The sequence below is a fragment of the Lissotriton vulgaris genome, chromosome 9 (assembly GCF_964263255.1).
Source record: "Lissotriton vulgaris chromosome 9, aLisVul1.2, whole genome shotgun sequence".
Taxonomy (NCBI): Eukaryota; Metazoa; Chordata; class Amphibia; order Caudata; family Salamandridae; genus Lissotriton; species Lissotriton vulgaris.
This window is the reverse complement of record NC_141697.1, coordinates 422,506,032-422,525,649: the sequence shown is the minus strand read 5'-3', so window position 1 is coordinate 422,525,649 and position 19,618 is coordinate 422,506,032. Positions and strand designations below refer to the sequence as shown.

At 50.2% G+C, this 19,618-nt stretch overlaps 1 protein-coding gene across 1 annotated transcript in view; it reads left to right on the top strand.

Moving 5' to 3' along the window:
- CDC42BPB (CDC42 binding protein kinase beta) overlaps positions 1 to 19,618 on the top strand; it is a 900,025-nt gene that overhangs the window by 512,499 nt on the left and 367,908 nt on the right. The gene's annotated exons all lie outside the window — the stretch shown is intronic.

Genomic DNA, 19,618 nt, shown 5'->3' with positions numbered 1-19,618 from the left:
GACAAATTTCTCAGTTTGGAAAAACTGCCCTCACTCACATACCGAAGTATGTGACATGATTCATCATAGGGCCTGCTACAAACACCTAGTGTAGCCGCATCCAGGGTGGAGCATAAGGGAGGGGGAGAAAATAATAAATTCCACACTACTAGACGTACAACAAAATAATTTCGACAAAAACAACATGTATCACAGAATGAGGTGAAAAGCTGTGCAAAACACCCTCTGGCTGAAACTGATAGTGCGACAAAAAAGTGCAGTACAAGGAAGTGATTAAAACTGATTAAGTGTGCCAATAGAAAAGAATTACTTTATTCACCATAGTTTGGTACCGCTACCAGGATTAAAAGTAAGAAAATGATGGGAGATGTCTTATAGAGAAAGTGAGGTTCCTCAAGACTTCCCTCCTACCACTGCTGAAGTCAACATGTTTCGACCGCTGAATATGTGCCTCAAAAGGTCACTCCGGTCTTCATCAGGACTGTCGCAATCAGCGCCACTAACCGAATTTCGGGAGGGCCAACAGTGGCGCTGATTGCGACAGTCCTGATGAAGACTGGAGTGACCTTTTGAGGCACATATCCAGCGGTTGAAAGATGCTCTAAAACACCAGAGCCCTCACGCGGCGCGGGACGCGCGCGGGCTTGCCCGGGCGAAGCCTGGACCAAGGGCGGGCCCGTCCGCGCCCGTCATAGCCCGGAAGTGGCTGGGCTGGGCCACCCCACTAACCTCCATCTTCGGACCTTTTGGACCTATAGTAAAAGGAACTACCCTCTATGACTTTGGCCTAAAGAGGTGTTGTCTATTTTCCTGTGTGTGAGGGGCATATCTTTGGGGGGACTACCGGAAAAAGTTCAATTGTTTGGTGAATGCCAATGTTTTACTAGTCATAGCTGGCTTAATTGTAAATTGTTCTGAAACTCCTTTTTAAAGCACCAATTGAACTTAGAAAGGTAGTTATTAAACAACCTATTAAGAGTGTAACATCAAGTGGGGATCATGGCCACCAAACACAATGGAGTGGGTCAAAAGGCAGGGGGAAGTGTGGTAGGCACTCTGGATGCCTTTTTGATCAGGGCTGGATCTATACTCCAGCATGAGATCATGTTAACTGAGAAAAGGCTCTTGTTAGGAGCTTATGCAGAACAAAAAAGATCTTCAATGGGAACCATCCAATTGGCCAAGTCACCAGTGGTAGCAGTACAATCTATAAGCCTCCTAAATATAGACCCCATAGAACAGTCACAGGGGGATATGTTGGGCATAGCACAGAGCTTGTCTCTGGACTCTAGTAGTAGGCATAACCCACGGCCTGAGGAGAGCATCATCCCACAGGATGACACTGTATATGATGCAACACATGATAGGTTCATGGTCCCCCTAGTCTGCATAACCTGGACACCCCTTTTGATCAAAATCCATCTAATGCCAAACCTTACTCTCCAATTAATAAAGGGGAAACCGGTGATACTCGATCAACTAGGCCAAAGAGGACGGCCAGGGATTGCATCGATGCAGCAGGTGGCAAAGCGAACAAGGGGTGGCTTAGCGACACGGTCCCAAAACAAGGCTAAAGGGAAAAGTAAACAGAAGGTAAAATCCCCCATACTCCTGATTCTGGGGAGGCCCAGGCTGTAAATCCTGATGCGACCGATCAATGTGACATGGGGGGCAGCCAGGCTTTTTGGGAGCGTATGGAATCTTTAATATCAACCATCCTCGCCCTATTTTGGACTAAGCTAGAGGTCATTGAAGATAAAATTGCCAGTTTGGCAAAAGCCCCCTAAAGTAAAGGATAGTAATAATTTAGCGAATGTCTCAGGGGAAGGCAGTGAATTTATTACTCATTTGGGGACCATAGGACCAGGAGGGACCCTGGGTAACCAAATGACCCCCATGGTTGTCGATAACTCGAATGGCAGAAAATCTATCCCAAATCAACTAACGGTGGGTGGGAGTTTGCACTCAGGTGGGCAGACACTGTTATCCGGCAATATTTAGCAGGGGTCAGTTCAGCAAATCTACCCACACTCTATAGGTGTCCCACACCCGCAAACCCTAAATGATGCGGCTGGGTCCTTGAATGTCCCCCCAGCTGGACAAGATAGTGGCCAGTACAAATTAATTAATAATGTCTTGATGAAACCAGCCCAAGACATTATCGATTTACCACCAGCTGCAGGTCCTCTTGTTGTAGTTCTGGCTGATGTCCCTCCGCTGAGATCAGATCAAACTGAATCCTGGTCCCAGTTAAAAAATAAAACTGTGGATTGGTTGACCAGACATAAAGACTTTAGGCCTTTTTTAGCAAACAACATTTTGATGGTGCGTAGAGTGGCATGGCTTGGTAAATCACAAAAAAAGTTAGGGGGGGGGGGGGGACTGTGTCATTGTCAATTTTACAAGACCTGTAGTCGCACAAACAATCCTTGAAGCACAAGACCTTCAGCCGCCACTTCTATTGTGGCCCTCCCACTGGGCTACTTTTATAGGCCCTTTGTGAGGTCACAAGGGGAGTTAATCCCGCTTATTGCAGTCTCAAATAGATTTGAGGCCTTGTCCAATTTAGACGAACAAGGCTGACTGCAAGCTAGGGATGTACCTACTGTGAAGCAAACAATGATAGAGACATTGGCAGAAAGGGATTCCCAAACCCTGACATTGAAGTCGAGGTCTTACCCCAGATTGTATTGCCTATTCCCGTAAACGTAGTTGATTTGGAAGTAACACAAACAGGGCAGACTGTATCCGAGAATAAGTAAAGATTCTTTCATGGAATATTGCTGGGTTACGGTCGAAAAGAGGAGATAGGAACTGGGAGGCTTTTCTGTCATTGCATCACATCATTGCCCTGCAGGAAACATGGGACACAAATGATCCCTACCATTTGGATGGCTATTGTTCTTTTAGAAAAAATGCTGAGCCATCTATAATGGGGAGCGCTGGGGGGAGGGGGGGGCGTCTATTGTTACTGTTCAGCCTTAAACTATTGTATAGACCTGAGATGATAGTGACAAGCTGCCCAAATATTTTAGCTGTCAAACTTGTAGGTAACAATCTTTCAAGTATGTTGGTGGTAAATTTCTACAATTCTTTGACGATTTGGAGCATTTAAGAGCATTGTCCATTTTTTTGGATAATTATGACACTAATGATAACATGCCTCGCCATCTTTTAATTCTTGGCGATTTCAATATTCACGTTTGTCATTTGAATTGTATGCAAGGTATTGAAGATGTGTATGGCCCGCAGGGGGTAACCCACTTTGAACACACAAAGAATGGGGCGTATCTGGAGAGCCTTTTATCTGCCCATTATTTGTTCTCTCCAACACAATTGGAAACTTCATGCCCGGTTCCAACATATACAGGGCAAGGTCATGGCAGCATTATTGATTATATCTTAGTATCATGCCCTTTGATGGACTTAATAGGCTCATTTCTTGTTACACCAAGAGGTCTGAGCGATCATAATCCCCTCATCATGGATATTAATATTCCGGCCCTTGTAAACATGAAACCTTTAGCACTTATTTCTAACTCTAATATAGCTGCCAAAGATCAGGGTCGAAGGCTAAGATGGGTGGTAATTTCCCTAGTTGATTTCCTTGATAATTTATACACTAGTCAATCTGAGGATGTGAGCATATGTTTAAATGCAGATTCTGACCCAATGGCAATCTTAGGTGCCTTTGACCGTTTAACAAAACAGGTAGCGGTTAATTTGACTTCTCGCGGTAAAGCAAGGCCAAAGAAATATAAAAATTGGTTTGACCAAGCTTGTATTACTGCGCATAACGCACTCCTGGGAGCGATGAAAGAGCCTGTAAGGGATCCTAATATGATCACAGAGGCCAGAAGGGCTTTTAAAAATGCAACTAAAATAAGGAAGAACCAGTTAAGAGATGGCTTGGGATGAACTTAGCCAAGCAAGTGTCCTGAAAAGTAGCTCACAATTCTGGAGAGTGATTAACAGCCCACTATTTGATGAGACGGCTAACACTGTCAAAGACTGTCTTATTCCTCCAGCAAGGTGGGTGGAACACTTTAGTGGTCTATACACTGATGTCAGCCAGCCTGTGCTCACTCCTCATGGGGAAATTGATGATGCCCCTAAAATTATATTCACTGAGGAGGAAGTTACTAAGGCGATTATGTCTACATCAAAGGGGAAAGCGCCAGGCCCTGATGGGGTGCCGGCTGATCTTTATAGGGCAGACCCAATTGTATGGTCGAAGATTTTAACCTTTGTTTTTAATGCTGCGACCAAAGTCGGTTTCCCAATGTCTTGGGCTAAAGCAGTCATAATCCCAATATTCAAAAAGGGCCGAAGAGATGACCCGGCCTGTTATAGGCCAATTTCACTCCTGGACTCTGCAGCCAAGATTATGAGAAAAGCCGTCCTAGTCCGCCTTACAGATTGGCTGGATAAGAATTGCATCGTCTCGGACCTACAGTATGGGTTCGGAGAGGGAAAGGGCACGATGGGCCTGTGTCTTAATTTACATCTTGTCATAGGGAAATACACGGTCACGAAGCAGGGGGACTCCATTTAGCCTTTATGGATCTGTCCACTGCTTTCGATCTTGTGAACAGGCAAAAGCTGTGGGCTTCCCTTCATAGTATTGGACTGGAACCTGCCCTGATATCTTTCCTGGCAGCTATCCATGAAAATACTTTGGCAGCGTTCCGCTATAATGAGAATGGTAGCCTAACTGTAGCATGGCCAGTAAAACGAGGGGTCCGACAGGGGTGCATTCTTGCCCCCCTGCTGTTTACGCTCTACATCAACAATCTGGGAGATGCCTTAATTTCATCTTGTAAGGATGTACCAAGAGCTCGTTCAAAAATGATCCGTGCATTACTGTATGCAGACGATGCAGTTTTGGTGGCAAGGACGGCCCGAGGGTTACAATCTCTTTTAGACTGTTTAATTGATTTTACGGCCTCTCTAGATTTAATAACAAATCTTAAAAAGTCACACTCTATGTCAATTGGTAGGGGACGGGCTAAAAAGGTAAAATTTTATTGTAAAGGTCTAGAACTTACGAAAGTTCCGGCCTTCCCTTATCTAGGGGTTCTTTTTGACGAAAGAAGATCATGGGTCACGCAGCGTGCACACAAAAAGAACACCCTTGCCAGGGCGACCGGGTCTCTGCTAGGGTTCGCAAAACGGTTAGGCTCAAAGCCACTCCCTGCCCTCATGAAAATCTATAACGCCAAGTGTATCCCAATGGTGTTGTATGGGAGTGAGGTATGGGGCTACACAGAGTCTAATGACATTCAAACAGCAGAAAACGTTTTTATTCGTAAACTGCTGTCGCTCCCACCCTCTGCTACAATCTTTAATATCCATGAGGACCTTGGTGTTAGTTTTATCTCAGATCAGATTGCTGTAGCCCCACTATTATGCTGGTTAAGAATTTGGGCACAGCAACCACCTAATATAAACCAATTGATTATTCAGGATTGTATGTCTTTAGACAAAGGCCTTGATATCCCGTGGATCCGTTATATTAAGACTCAATTGGATTCACTGGGCAGTCCTGATTTGTTTTTTAACCCTAGACCTCTCTGCAAGATGGCCATTAAAGCCGTGAAGTCACAGTTCTTGAGCAGGGTGATGGTGATAAGGGAGGAAGGGGAACTGGCAAAACCCTCAGTCATGAGTTTTGTAATGTTGAGTACAGGTAGAGAAATTCAGCCATACCTGACTTTCATAAACAAACCATACCATCTGTTTGTGTTAATAAGGTTCAAGTATAACATGCTCCCATGACTATTGTCGTTCCCAAAAGGCTTTTTTAAAGAGGGGTCTTTGGGCCCCTGTGACAATTTCTCTGAACAGAACACCCTTCATATGGTATTTTTTTGTGACTTCTATGTATCAATTCGTAAGAAATTTATTTTGCCATTGTTAAGGGGCTGTAACTTTGAGCACGTGAGGCCAGCGTTAGTGTTAGACGGGACCTGGAGGGTCGGCCGAGGACAAGGGGAGAGGTCTCCGGGGAGAGCCGTCTCCAGCGATCGTACAGACAAGTAACCTCCCCCCCACAGATGTACACCACACAAGGATAAGGTTCAACGTTCTTTATAAGCAAAACTTCAAGTACGGTGAAATGGTACAAGGAGGTCTGGACTCAGGGGTCCCCTCTATTCTAGTCTCTTGGTTGGGGAAAGGGTAGCGGGACAGTCTCGTTACCAATCTGGTAGATGAAATAGCTCACAATCCTCGAGCTCGGCGTTCTAGATGGTCGGGCCGCGGCGGAGCCAGCAGGTCCCGGGATGGTTGAAGGTAGCGACGGTCCGCGGCCGAGCCAGCAGGTCCCGATGAAGGAGGTGGTTACAAACGGTCCGCGGCCACGCCAGCAGGTCCCGACGACGAGGAAGGTTTCAGAAGGTTGCGGCAGCGCCAGCAGGCAGGTCGATAGTTCGCAAGGCAGGGCTACGGCAGCGCCAGTAGTCCGTCAAGGATGAGTTCTTCACTGCGTCTCTCGACTCCAGGATACAACTGCCTTCCTGCTCTGGAGCTGCCCCAGTTATAGGTCTGGCGCCCTTTGATGTCCGGACCCTCGCACTTGGAGGTCGGGAGGTCCAGGATGAGGGAGTCCAGACACCCAGCAGGGGGGTGGAGCCAGCGCCCGGGGGAGCTGGGGCGATCGGCACCTGGCGGGGGAGAGCCATCGACACCTTTCTCCCATTGACCCGCCAAGTAGTCCGCTCACCTCCTGGGTGGATGGTGGTGCCGGGATGTCGGGGCCAGGCCCAGGGTTGGGGTCGATCGGAGGCCATGCGGCCTCGTGGTGCTGTGTCCAAGATGGCGCCCAGGCCGGGCGAGAGGGCCGGTAGGGAATCGGGCCCATGATGGGGAGATGTCCAGGAGCAGGGGTCCCATATGAGACGGGAAACGGGGGGTTGTTGCGTGTAACACCTGAAGAGCCAGGCTCGGGCCTGGTCGTGCGGGGAGGGAGCAAGCCTTTCACGTGGCCTGTCCAACATGCGTCCCCCCCAGCTGAAGGCGGGGAGAGTCACCCATCCTCTTGGGGACTCTCTTCGTCGAGGCGGAAAAAGCGTGACAGGCCATCTGCGTTGGCGTGGTCTTGCCCTGGTCGATGTTCCACAGTGAAGTCCATCCCCTGCAGGGAGATGGACCAACGCAAGAGTTTCGGGTTTTCCCCCCGCATCTGCATTAGCCACTGCAGGGGCCGGTGATTGGTCTGTACCCGGAAGTGGGTACCGAAGAGATAAGGCCGGAGCTTTTTGAGGGCCCATACCACGGCAAAGGCCTCCCTCTCGATGGTGCTCCAGCGTTGCTCTCGGGCCAGGAGCCGTCTGCTGATGAAAGCCACTGGCTGGTCAAGTCCTTCGGGGTTCAGCTGGGAAAGGACTGCCCCAATGCCATGGTCGGAGGCGTCCGTTTGGACGATAAATTCCTGACTGTAGTCGGGGGCCTGGAGCACAGGGGCGGAGCACATGGCGGCCTTCAGCTTCTCGAAGGCCGCTTGACAGTCGGGGGTCCAGTTGACTTTCGTTGGTTGGTTTTTGGATGTGAGTTCCGTGAGGGGCCCCACAATGCTACCATAGTCCCTCACGAACCGCCGGTAGTAGCCTGTGAGTCCCAAGAAGGCGCGGACCTCGGTCTGGGTGATGGGGGGCTGCCAAGCCTGGATGGCAGCGATTTTGAGTTGCAGAGGGGCCACCAGACCGCTTCCCACCTGGTGCCCGAGATAGGTCACGGACCCCTGGCCAATTTGGCATTTGCTGGCCTTGATCGTGAGGCCAGCTCGTTGGAGGGCCTGTAGCACCTCTCGGAGGTGGTGGAGGTGGTCGGACCAGTGGCGGCTGTACACAGCGATATCGTCCAGGTAGGCGGCGCTGAATTCTTCGAGTCCCGCCAGGACCTGGTTTACTAGCCGCTGAAAGGTTGCTGGGGCATTCTTCATGCCGAATGGCATGACCTTGAAGTGGTAGTGGCCATCAGGGGTGGAGAAGGCAGATCGTTCTTGGGCCCGGGGTGTGAGGCCGATCTGCCAGTAGCCCGATGTCAGGTCGAAGATGCTGAGGTAGCGGGCAGCTCCCATGCGGTCGATTAGTTCATCTGCTCGGGGAATGGGGTGTGCGTCTGTCCTGGTGACCGCATTCAAGCCCCGGTAGTCGACGCAGAACCGGAGTTCAGGCGTGGTGCCGGGGGCGGCCGCTTTGGGGACCAGTACCACCGGGCTGGCCCAGGGGCTGTCGGAGGGCTCGATGACCCCGAGCGTGAGCATCTTGGCCACCTCCTCTTGGATGCAGGCCCGTACCCGATCTGGTACGCGGTAGGCCCGATGGCGGACAGGGGGGGCTCTCTCCGGTGTCCACGTCATGTAAGCACCAGGGGGTGACCCCTGGGGTGAGGGAGAACAGGGTAGCGAACTGCAGCAGGAGGTCTCGGCAGCCTTGGCGCTGTTCCGGGGTGAGGGCCTCCGAGAGTCGGACCCCGTCCACGGAGCCGTCCTTCTCCTGAGTCCGTAGGAGGTCAGGAAGTGGTTCGGAGTCCTCCTCGGCTCCGCTGTCTGTTGCCATCAGGAGGCTGAGCTCCGAGCGCACAAAGTGGGGTTTCAGTCTATTGGCGTGGAGGACCCGGAGAGGGTTCCGTGAAGATTCCATATCGATGAGATAGGTGACAGGGCTCTTGCGCTCGACTACCTTGAAGGGCCCTGTCCATTTGTCTTGCAGGGCGCATGGTTCGGTGGGAGACATTACCCACACTTGTTGGCCAGGTTCAAATTCAATGGAGGAGGCATTTTGATCGTACCACCGTTTCATGTCTTCCTGACTGACCTCCAAGTTTGCTTTTGCCATTTCCCTGAACCGTCTGGTCTGGTTGCGGAGGGTTAGGAGGTACTTGAAAACATCTGGAGGGTTCTTTAGAGGGGGCATTTCCCAGCCTTCTTTGACTAGGCTGAGCGGCCCACGCACCGGGTGTCCATACAAGAGTTCGAACGGGCTGAAGCCGAGGGACTTCTGGGGGACTTCTCGGTAGGCAAAGAGGAGGCACAGCAGTAGCACATCCCACTGGCGACGGAGGGGCTCTTCGAACCCCCCAATCATTCCTTTGAGCGTGCGGTTGAACCGCTCAACCAGTCCGTTTCCTTGGGGGTGATAGGGGGTCGTGAATCTGTAGGTGACCCCACACTGTTGCCAGAGGGACTTCATGTATTTTGAAATAAAGTTTGTGCCCCGGTCGCTGACGACTTCTCTGGGGAAGCCCACCCGGGAGAAGATCCCCATCAAGGCCCGGCCGACTACCGGGGCTGTCACAGTTCGCAGGGGAACAGCCTCGGGGTAGCGAGTGGCGTGGTCCACCAGTACCAGGATGAACCGATGTCCTTGGGCTGTACGGGGGTCCAGGGGCCCCACAATGTCTATCCCCACCCTCTCGAACGGGGTGGTGACCACCGGGAAAGGTTGCAGAGGTGCTTTAAGCTTGCGGCCGCTCTTCCCGCTGGCCTGGCACGTGGGGCAAGACCGGCAGTGCTGGAGTACGTCGTTCCTCATCTTGGGCCAGAAAAAGTGAGTCACCAGGCGGCTGTAGGTTTTGTCCTGACCCAGGTGGCCAGCCAGGGGGACATCGTGGGCCATGTTTAGCAAGAAGTCTCTAAAGCGTAGGGGCACCACTAGCACTCGACTGGCCCCTAACTCTGCGATTCTCTGTTCGCTGTACAACAGGTCATTGTCCCAATAGACCCAATGGGTTCCGGAGGTATCCCCTGCACTCTGGGCGAGGGCTTGTTGGCGGAGTCCCTCGAGGGAGGGACAGGTCTTCTGCTCGTGGCGAAACTGTTCCTGGGTGGGCCCCCCTCCTGACGCCACTGAGCCAGGCCGGGAAGGTCCTGAGGCTGAACGAGCCCCTCGGGAGTTTGCTCTGGGGGGACGGCACGGTCGGTATCTTCTACTGGAGCGACCGGGGGAGGAGGTGCCGGCCATTCATGTTCTTCGGGTCGGGGGGTGGCACGGGCAGCCATGGACCGGGTGGTTACGCACGCCCAGTCCGGGATGCCCAACATCCCCAGGTGCTCTCTCCTCTCTACGGCGGCCCACGGGGAACTCTCAAGATCATTTCCCAGGAGGCAGTCTACGGGGGCGTCATCTCGGACCGTCACCTTCAACATGCCGGAGACTCCTCCCCACTCGAAGGGGACGCAGGCCATCCGACATAGACTCTCCGAATTGTCGGCTGAACGGACAGGGCAGAGAACGTTCGGCAGGATCTGTTCTGGGGTCACCAGGTGACAGCGGACGGCCGTTACACTGGCCCCGGTGTCACGTAGGGCTTCGGCCCGGCGTCCATTAATGTTCACCCACTGACTGTACTTCCGGGTGTTGGCGGGTAGGGGGACCCGCGGGACCATGTCTCTTCCCCCTAGGCACGCTAGAACCATGGCGGCGGGTTCCCATTCTTGGTGTTCTTGCTCACATTCCTCGTGTTCTTCGGAGATTTGTTCTTCCCCCAGGGCGGCGGCAGCCATCTAGCGGGGTCTCGGAGTCTGGCTCTGTGGACAATTCGGGTCGTTTGCGTAGTGGCCGACTCGCTGGCATCGGTGACAGGTGACATTGGCTCTGTATCCCGGCCGCGCCGGGGTGTTGCCCCGGTTGGCCGGGGGCGGGGTGCTGGTAACGGGAGCGGCCGGGGCGTTGTCTCTTCCTCGGCCCTGGCCCCCTCCTCCTCCTCGGGGACGGTGCTCACCGTGGTTGTTCCGGTTCTGTTCATGGGACCCATTTCGGCCCACTCGGGTAATTTCCCACCGGTCAGCCTCGGCGGCGAGCTGCCGCGGATCAGTCAATTTACTGTCGAGGAGGTGCTGCCTGAGCTCGACGAAGCAGTTGTTTGACAGATGCTCCCATACCATGAGATTGAAGAGTTGCTTGTAGGTCGTTACGTTGCTTCCCTTGATCCAACCCTCGAAGGCTTGGCTGAAATAGTTCACGTATTCCACCCAAGTTGTACCCGGGATCCGGGTGCAGTCTCGGAACCTCTGGCGGTACATTTCGGGTGTGAGCCCATAGCGGGTGAGGAGGGTAGCTTTCATGTGGTCATAGGAGGTCATCAGATGGTCGGGAAGCTGTAGCAGGGCATCGCGGCCCTCATTGACGAACCTCCCCCATAGACCGGCTCCCCAGTCGCTGCGATCGATCCGGTGGGAGGTCATAGCGATCTCATAGGCCTTGAACCACTGCTGTATGTCGTCATCTCGGAAATATTCTCGAACGACATCCTTGGGGATGTGTACCTTCTTTTCTGTTGCCTCCGGGGTGCGCGGTTGCTCGGGCACCCCTAATTCTTTGTTCTGCTTGCGTAAGTCTATCTCAGCCAGTTTGCGCTCGTGTTCATACGCCAGTCTCTTCTCTTCGAGCTCTCTTTGTCTCTGTTTCTCTTCCCGTTCTTCTCAGAGCCGCAGGTGTTCCAGGTTCAGTTTTTGTTCGGCTAATTTGAGTTCGCCATCCATTTTGAGCCGGGCCATTTCTAGCTCATGTAGTCGGTTTCTTTCTCGTTCTTGGATCTCATCTTGCGAGAGACCCGTTCTTTGCTCCTCGTGGGCCGTGGTGTTTTTCTCTGCTGCTGTGACATTTTGGTCCGGGGGTCTGACGGCCCCGGTTTCTGCCCATGACTCAATGGCGTGCTTGAAATCGTCTTTAGTACTCAGACCGGTGGTAGCGATACCTAGTTCAATGCAGAATTGTTTCAACTCACGATGGCTGTACTCTTCCAATTTCTCTATCTGGAATTTCTCGGTGGATCCGCTTTCTTTAGTTGACATTGTGGTTTTGTTGTGGGGTGAGCTACTCTCTGTACGATTACGCGTCGATTCGGATCGCGCCGCTGGCCACCAATGTTAGACGGGACCTGGAGAGTCGGCCGAGGACAAGGGGAGAGGTCTTCGGGGAGAGCCGTCTCCAGCGATCGTACAGACAAGTAACCTCCCCCCCACAGATGTACACCACACAAGGATAAGGTTCAACGTTCTTTATAAGCAAAACTTCAAGTACGGTGAAATGGTACAAGGAGGTCTGGACTCAGGGGTCCCCTCTATTCTAGTCTCTTGGTTGGGGAAAGGGTAGCGGGACAGTCTCGTTACCAATCTGGTAGATGAAATAGCTCACAATCCTCGAGCTCGGCGTTCTAGATGGTCGGGCCGCGGCGGAGCCAGCAGGTCCCGGGATGGTTGAAGGTAGCGACGGTCCGCGGCAGAGCCAGCAGGTCCCGATGAAGGAGGTGGTTACAAACGGTCCGCGGCCACGCCAGCAGGTCCCGACGACGAGGAAGGTTTCAGAAGGTTGCGGCAGCGCCAGCAGGCAGGTCGATAGTTCGCAAGGCAGGGCTACGGCAGCGCCAGTAGTCCGTCAAGGATGAGTTCTTCACTGCGTCTCTCGACTCCAGGATACAACTGCCTTCCTGCTCTGGAGCTGCCCCAGTTATAGGTCTGGCGCCCTTTGATGTCCGGACCCTCGCACTTGGAGGTCGGGAGGTCCAGGATGAGGGAGTCCAGACACCCAGCAGGGGGGTGGAGCCAGCGCCCGGGGGAGCTGGGGCGATCGGCACCTGGCGGGGGAGAGCCATCGACACCTCTTTCTCCCATTGACCCGCCAAGTAGTCCGCTCACCTCCTGGGTGGATGGTGGTGCCGGGATGTCGGGGCCTGGCCAGGCCCAGGGTTGGGGTCGATCGGAGGCCATGCGGCCTCGTGGTGCTGTGTCCAAGATGGCGCCCAGGCCGGGCGAGAGGGCCGGTAGGGAATCAGGCCCATGATGGGGAGATGTCCAGGAGCAGGGGTCCCATATGAGACGGGAAACGGGGGCTTGTTGCGTGTAACACCTGAAGAGCCAGGCTCGGGCCTGGTCGTGCGGGGAGGGAGCAAGCCTTTCACGTGGCCTGTCCAACAGTTAGCCTACTTGCAAATGCTTGGGTCCACAGTTGTTTGCTTTGGGGTAGCTAGTAATATCTCAGGGGCCATCAGGTGAAAGAACAAATTAAAGTTATAGAGCTGACAGTCTTCTCCTTTTTTTATCGTATTATGAAAAATTGTTTCTTAAATTGAAAACCTGTGTGTGACAATTTTGTTTATGAAATATTGATCTTTTTAATGGAAAACTTGCTATGTGACAAACCTTTTAACATCAGTCAGTCAGTCAAAACTCTTTATTTCGATTAATTAAAATCATAAAAGAAGCAGCAATACATACATCTGTTGTGCATAAAATGAATAAAATAGATACAAATAAATAAATATGCGTACATTTGCAAACATTCATATATATACACTATTTACAGTTCATGATTTGTACCAAACAGTTAATAAGCAAATGTCTCCACCTAACCTATGGGACCGCAATGTGAGCTGCAATATAAAAATCTAAAAACATCATTTAAGTTTCCATAATTAAAAGAACAAAAGTGCTCCCCCCCCTCTCGATCTCCTCTACTTAATGCATACAGATACTTCTTTTGTTATTCACTCTAGCTGCGGCCACCAAAAAGCTTGCTACGCTAAAAATAACGCGCACGCTACTCAGCAGTTGCAGATGTAAGAGTGCAGGCCTCACCTGCAGAAACCCAGCTTCACGTAATATGGGACATAGGAATTTTTTACGTGCCTTGGAAAAAGTTTCACAAAACATGATCAGGTGTCTTGTATCGAGAAATTATCACAAGAACATGGTGGAGACTATTCTGGTTTACCCCATTGCGGAAAAGTTCCTAAAATGAGGTGAATTAAATTGAACCTAAATCTTGTCAACAAAAAGCGATGGAAAGGCTTAGTGACGATCTTCAGATAAGGTTCAATGGATGGGGAGGTCTGTAAAACATAAATGCTTCTTGCTCCTGGTTTTTTAAGCTCCGCCTCCAACATGATCCGGAAATTATGTTTAATCCACACCAAATCCTCTTTCTTAATTCCCTCTGGGGCTGTATATAGTTCAGGACGTCCCAGTCTAACACACGCCGCTCTAACGTATGCCAGCCATGGAATACTATCTGCCTTGTCGAGGGCCAAGCAGTCTTTTAAGATAAGGTGATTGAGAGCGATATCCTCATTGAGCCACGTCTTTGCCCAACAGATCAGTGGGGCTGCTTTTAGATGGTCAGTGATGTAATCCTCTCCTAATTCGGAATGTACAGACAAAGTCGGAGACGACTGAGGTACCGCCAACAGGGATCTAAGGAACCTGTTTTCTGCTAATTGTATTTTACCCACAGGCGCGTAACCCCATATCGATGCCCCATAGGAGGCAATCGCACAACACTTAGACTTATATATTTTAAGCATGGCCTCCATGGGCCTAGATCCCAGCCTTTAGGCGAAACTAAGGAGGGTTGCTGTGGATCTTACAACTGCATTGCTTTTATGCTTCTGCCGAGGGCCCCAATTGCCCTTCTCATCGAAGAGTACTCTCAAGTAGGTGAACACTGGGACCCTAGAGACTTCCGCATCCAAGCATCTGAATGTTTTAACCTTACTGATCTTCCTGTGGGCCCCAACGATCATTACATGGGATTTGTTGCTATTTACTTTTAAATCTAGGGACTCCATGAATGTACCAAAGTTATCCAGCAGCCTCTGTAAACCCAGGCCTGTGCGGGCAATGAGTACGGCATCGTCCGCGTACAGGAGGACCAGGATACCCGATCCCCCTGCACGTGGAATGTCAGCATTGGCTCCAGATAGAGATTTTTCCAGGCCATTAATATAGATCGTACAAAGAAGAGGGGCCAGAATGCAGCCTTGTCTGACCCCCGGCCTGAAGCTGAATTGGCCCGTACATCTACCGTCTTGCGTGACCCTAACGGCTACCGCTAGGTCTTGGTGGAGGTCGCTAAGAAAGTAAACCAGGGGTTCATCTACGCCCATTTCCAGCAAAATATGCCATAATTAGGAGCGGTTCACCAGATCGAAGGCTGATGATAAATTCATGAACCCGAGGTATAAAAAACCCTCTTTTGCTATCGTAAACTTATTAATCAAAAGATGTAAATTTAGGCATTGGTCCATGGTACTTCTATGTTGCCTGAAGCCGTACTGGAGATTCGAGAGCACCCCCCTACCATTCATCCAATCTCCCAGTTTCTGAAGAATGACTCTGCCCATGATCTTAACGGCAGAGTCCAACACGGAGATTGGCCTATAGCAGGCGGGGTCCCCTCTGCTCCCCTTTTTGAAAATCGGCACAATAATAGAGGAGGCCCAAGAGGTAGGGAAACCTACTAGGGATGCTGCATTGAACACATTGGTTAAAATCTTTGCTCAGAAGTTAGGGTACATGATGTAGAGGTCAGCAGGAACCCCATCGGGTCCTGGAGCCTTATTTCTAGAAGCATCTCGAATAGCCCATTCTACTTCAGCCGGTTCAAATTTGACAGGGTTTGTGGGACAGCCCGTGGTGGCTATTCCTGATGTTGGCTCCTGATGCTCCTTAACTCCATAAATGCTCTTAAAGTGCTGGAGCCAGATGTTGTCTGGAATTACGCATTCCCTATCTAAATTATCACTTTCTGAGAAAAATGGCTGATTTTTTGTGGCCCAAAACTTTCTGCTGTCCCTTAATACATCAATAGACTGCAAATTATCCCAGGCCTCCTCTTTAATTTTCTGTTTCCGCCTGGTGGTTGCTTGTTTATACTTGCGGAGAGAGGACACTAGAGCCCTGTCCCTCGGGGTCCTCTTAAGAGCATTAAGAAGAGCCTCATGGGCCTTTGTACATGAGGAATCGAACCATTTCTGTGCCTTCCTAGAATGTGGCCTATTCCCCTTGTGTAGGTTTTCAGCAATTTGCTTACAAATTGCTGTAAAGGAAGTTATAGTTCCCGCTCCCACGGCATGATCATCCAGGCAGATGCCAATATTGGTTTCTGCCTTAGCGACCAGATACTCAAAAAAGGCCTCCGGGACTACAGCGTCCCACTTTATCTGTCTGCCTTGATCTTTTGTAGATATGTCCCGTACTGCCTCCCTTCCTTGATCAGTGATGGCAATCATAACCCCCAGATCAACTTCCAATACAAGGGGGGTGTGATCGCTGAAGGTTGACGTCACTACTCTATGGTCCAGAGTCTTAATCAGAACTAAGGGGGATAAGAAAATGTAGTCAATAACAGACTTAGCTCCCCGTCCTATAAAGTTGGGGACAGTCTCACTACCACTTTCCTTTCCTGGTTCAAGTAAATTTAAATTGGAAAGTAGTTCCTCCAGGGCCTCGCCCTGTTTACCATGTTCAAAGTGGGGTACCCTCCCATTCATGTGCCCATCAAAATCATCACCGTAGCAATCCCACGGGCAAGGGTGTACATTAAAATCTCCCATCAAAAACATCTCTGGCACAAAAGAATTATTAAGCTTATAGACTGACAAAAATTGATCTAACACGCTAAAATGCTCCTTCTGTACGGAGCCTTCCATGGCATTATACAAATTAATCAAAAGGTAATACTTATCGGAGACAAACCATTCTAATATGAGGAAATTATCTGACTCCCCATTAAGTTTTCTGAATGTTCTAGCAAGGTTTAGAGAAATAAGGAAGAGTAAACCCCCCTTAGGCCTCCCCACAGTCCCTCGAACCGCAGGAATAGTGAAGCTATGGTAGCCATCCAAAATAAAGCTAGAATCCCAGGTTTCCTGGAAGGCCAGGATATCAAATTGTTTTATAAATTGCAACCAAATGGGGTCAGTGCTTTTGGGTCTAATACCTGCCACATTCCAGCTTAGGACTTTACATGAGACTGTCCGATTTTTTGCTATATGGGTTACACCACCTATCTCAGACCCCAGACCTGAAGTTTCAGGACCCAGTCAATCGTTAGACTCCATCTGAGACAGGGGCGAGAATCGGTTACAAAGCTCTACCTCCCCCCTAAGTTGGAGATGTACCGGGGATGCTGATGGTATAGTTATGGGTGCAGTATCCCCTCCCCGTGCAGGTCCCTGGGCGGATCTCATCTGTGTGGTCATCATGGTCTAGTATGATGGGGGTACATTTGTTATTAGGACGGGTATAAAACCGGGTAGGTGGCTGCGGGTATCTATAGGCCCTAGCTGGGGGATAGAAAACAAGTGTTTAAAGTGTCCACAATATCTTTGGCGACGGACACGCGTGCTGGTTCCAGACGTGAGATAAACAGGTCCTCTATAATTTTCCCGATTTGGCCCTTAAAGCGATGGTCTATTCGGTTAGTCTGAGCCAAGTCTTTTTTCATCCTGCCCGCTGTGCTTAGCAACTTTTGCTTCTTGTGCGACTTATGTGGAAGAACAGCAGACGTTATGGGCAAAGGCTGACGTGAAGCTTCTTATGGGGTGGGTAATACGGTGTGGGTTGAGTTCACCTCCCGATTGGTAATCAAAATGTTTGGCTCCAACAGTATCACCCTACTATGATCTGTAGGTGGGACTAGGTCGATCTCCCCTGTATTCAAACCCAGCTCTTTCTCTGCATTTGCGATCTCTTTAGTCAGTACCCCCACTGCAGAGGTTAGATACGAGATGATAGATTCAGACTTTCTAGGGTGTTTCGCTTTGGACCCATCGTCATCCCTGGCACATACCTGTTTCCTCTTGCCCATTGTAGATGTTAGGGGGGTGGTCCGGCCCGGCCACAGACGGCCCGCCCTTTGCCCGGGTTTAGCCCGGCGCCACCCGCGCGCGTCCCACGAGGCGGGAGGCTCTCGGTGGTCTTATGGAGGCAGCAGGCGCAGCGGGAGCGTCACAGGAGTGCCGGGGCTGCTGGGGGATGTAGTCCCCTGGTGCTCGCGGTGTTCACGGTGGCCGTTTCCCTCACGGCGGGACTGCAAGGCTGGCTGTTTCCCTCACGGCTCGTCGGCACCCTTGATGGCCCAGAAATGCTCCCCCTTAACATATTTATTTGAACGCCAAGTGTCTTTTTTGATGGTGAAATGTGATATATCTGGCTTATGAATTGTACTAAATGTTTGTTTATTTAATGTGTTATTGATATCATGAAATTTTGGATCTGTGCTTTGATGGTTTTAAATTTTAACCGAATAAAGCAAATGTTTGACTTGACTTGACTATTGCATGCTCCCACACCATAGTGGTGAACGCCAGCACCATATACTGAAACATCGCCAGTGAAACCAAATACTACAAACACAAAATTGGCATATTAAGAACCCTTCCCCAACATCGCACCCTGTGCAGTCTGAACATGCTTCCCAGTCAAGTATCCATAATCAGTGTGCACTCTTCATACTCTTTGATAGCCATGCCTCTATAAATCTTAGCATGCACCTACCCTTCGGCCTTCATGGGGATGCAAAAGCTACTACAGAGTACTGAAACTGGATGTGCAAGTGAGGGAAGAGAGTACCCTTATCTAGAGTCCAGGGACCTAAATTACCTTGTTGCCTCACATTGGAATGGGGTACAGTCTAACAGCCTATGGGAAGTTGTCCCTACATTATACCAACACCCACAAAACTTTCAGGCTACAATACCTGAAAGTGTATGCAGTAGGAACAGACTCTCCGCCTTTATTTCTGTCCTTTTCAACAAAAAGAGGCGTATGTCAATGGCATGATGCTCTGTGAGGCTGAAAATTAACACAGCAGTTTAGAGGATATTTGATCTCTAATGTACACCCTTAAAGAATGCCCCCATGTAAGTGCGGTACCGAGAATAATACCTGAGTGTCGCAGTAGCAGGAGGGGGCTCCCTTAAATTACTTCTCACTTCCCCACCTTAAAGGGTATCTGCTGTGCAGCTGTTGGACCGCTGCATTGATTACTGCAATCCAGCTGTAATCAGTAAATTCGTAGACCACACTGTCCATATTCAAACTTTCTATGGAGAGTGCCTTTCTATTCCTTGAGAGGAAATGTATATCCTGTTTCATGCTCCTGTGGACTCCCACGAAAAGTGGATAGAGACACGGTTCCCGTCTATCTCTGATGGTGTATCCAGTGCATTGAAATTGTATGGCCCCTTTCCTTGCTGGTAAATATAAATGTGAGTTTGCTGAGAATGTCGAGACACCGGACCGAGCAAAATGTCTATCTCTAATTATACATCTAATGTGGTAGCAATGCCCAGTTGTCCATTGCACCTCCTAACCTTAAAAAGTCTTTCAGTTGCGATAACATCTGCACAACAGGTAAGTGTGCTTCTTAGTCCAGCTTACATATACCACCTTTTTTTCCAAACAAACTGGTGTTAAAGATTCGAGCGGTGTTCTTACCAAAGACGGTGATTAAGCTTATTCGAAGCACCTAACTGTAGCGTTACCTACCCCAAAGAGCCAAACCATTCTCCTGTTTGGCAAAAACGTTCAGCAAAGCCCTCAAAAGGTTTAGAATTCTTCTTTCATCAAGCTGCTGTGCATCTAAAGTTGTTGTTAGACAAAGGACTGGGATTCCATATTTAGCAAACAAATACTACTTGTGAAGAAAAGCAGAATGGAACACATGGAAAACAGTGGTCCTCTGTTTAAATGGTATTAACCAAAGTAGTCATTTCTGTAAACAGCAAACTTAAAAGGCCACCTGCGAATCCTATAAGACCTTTACTTCTCAGAGAAACATCTGTGGAAGTTCTTGCACTGATGGGTATATGATAAAAGAGCACAGTCAGACTT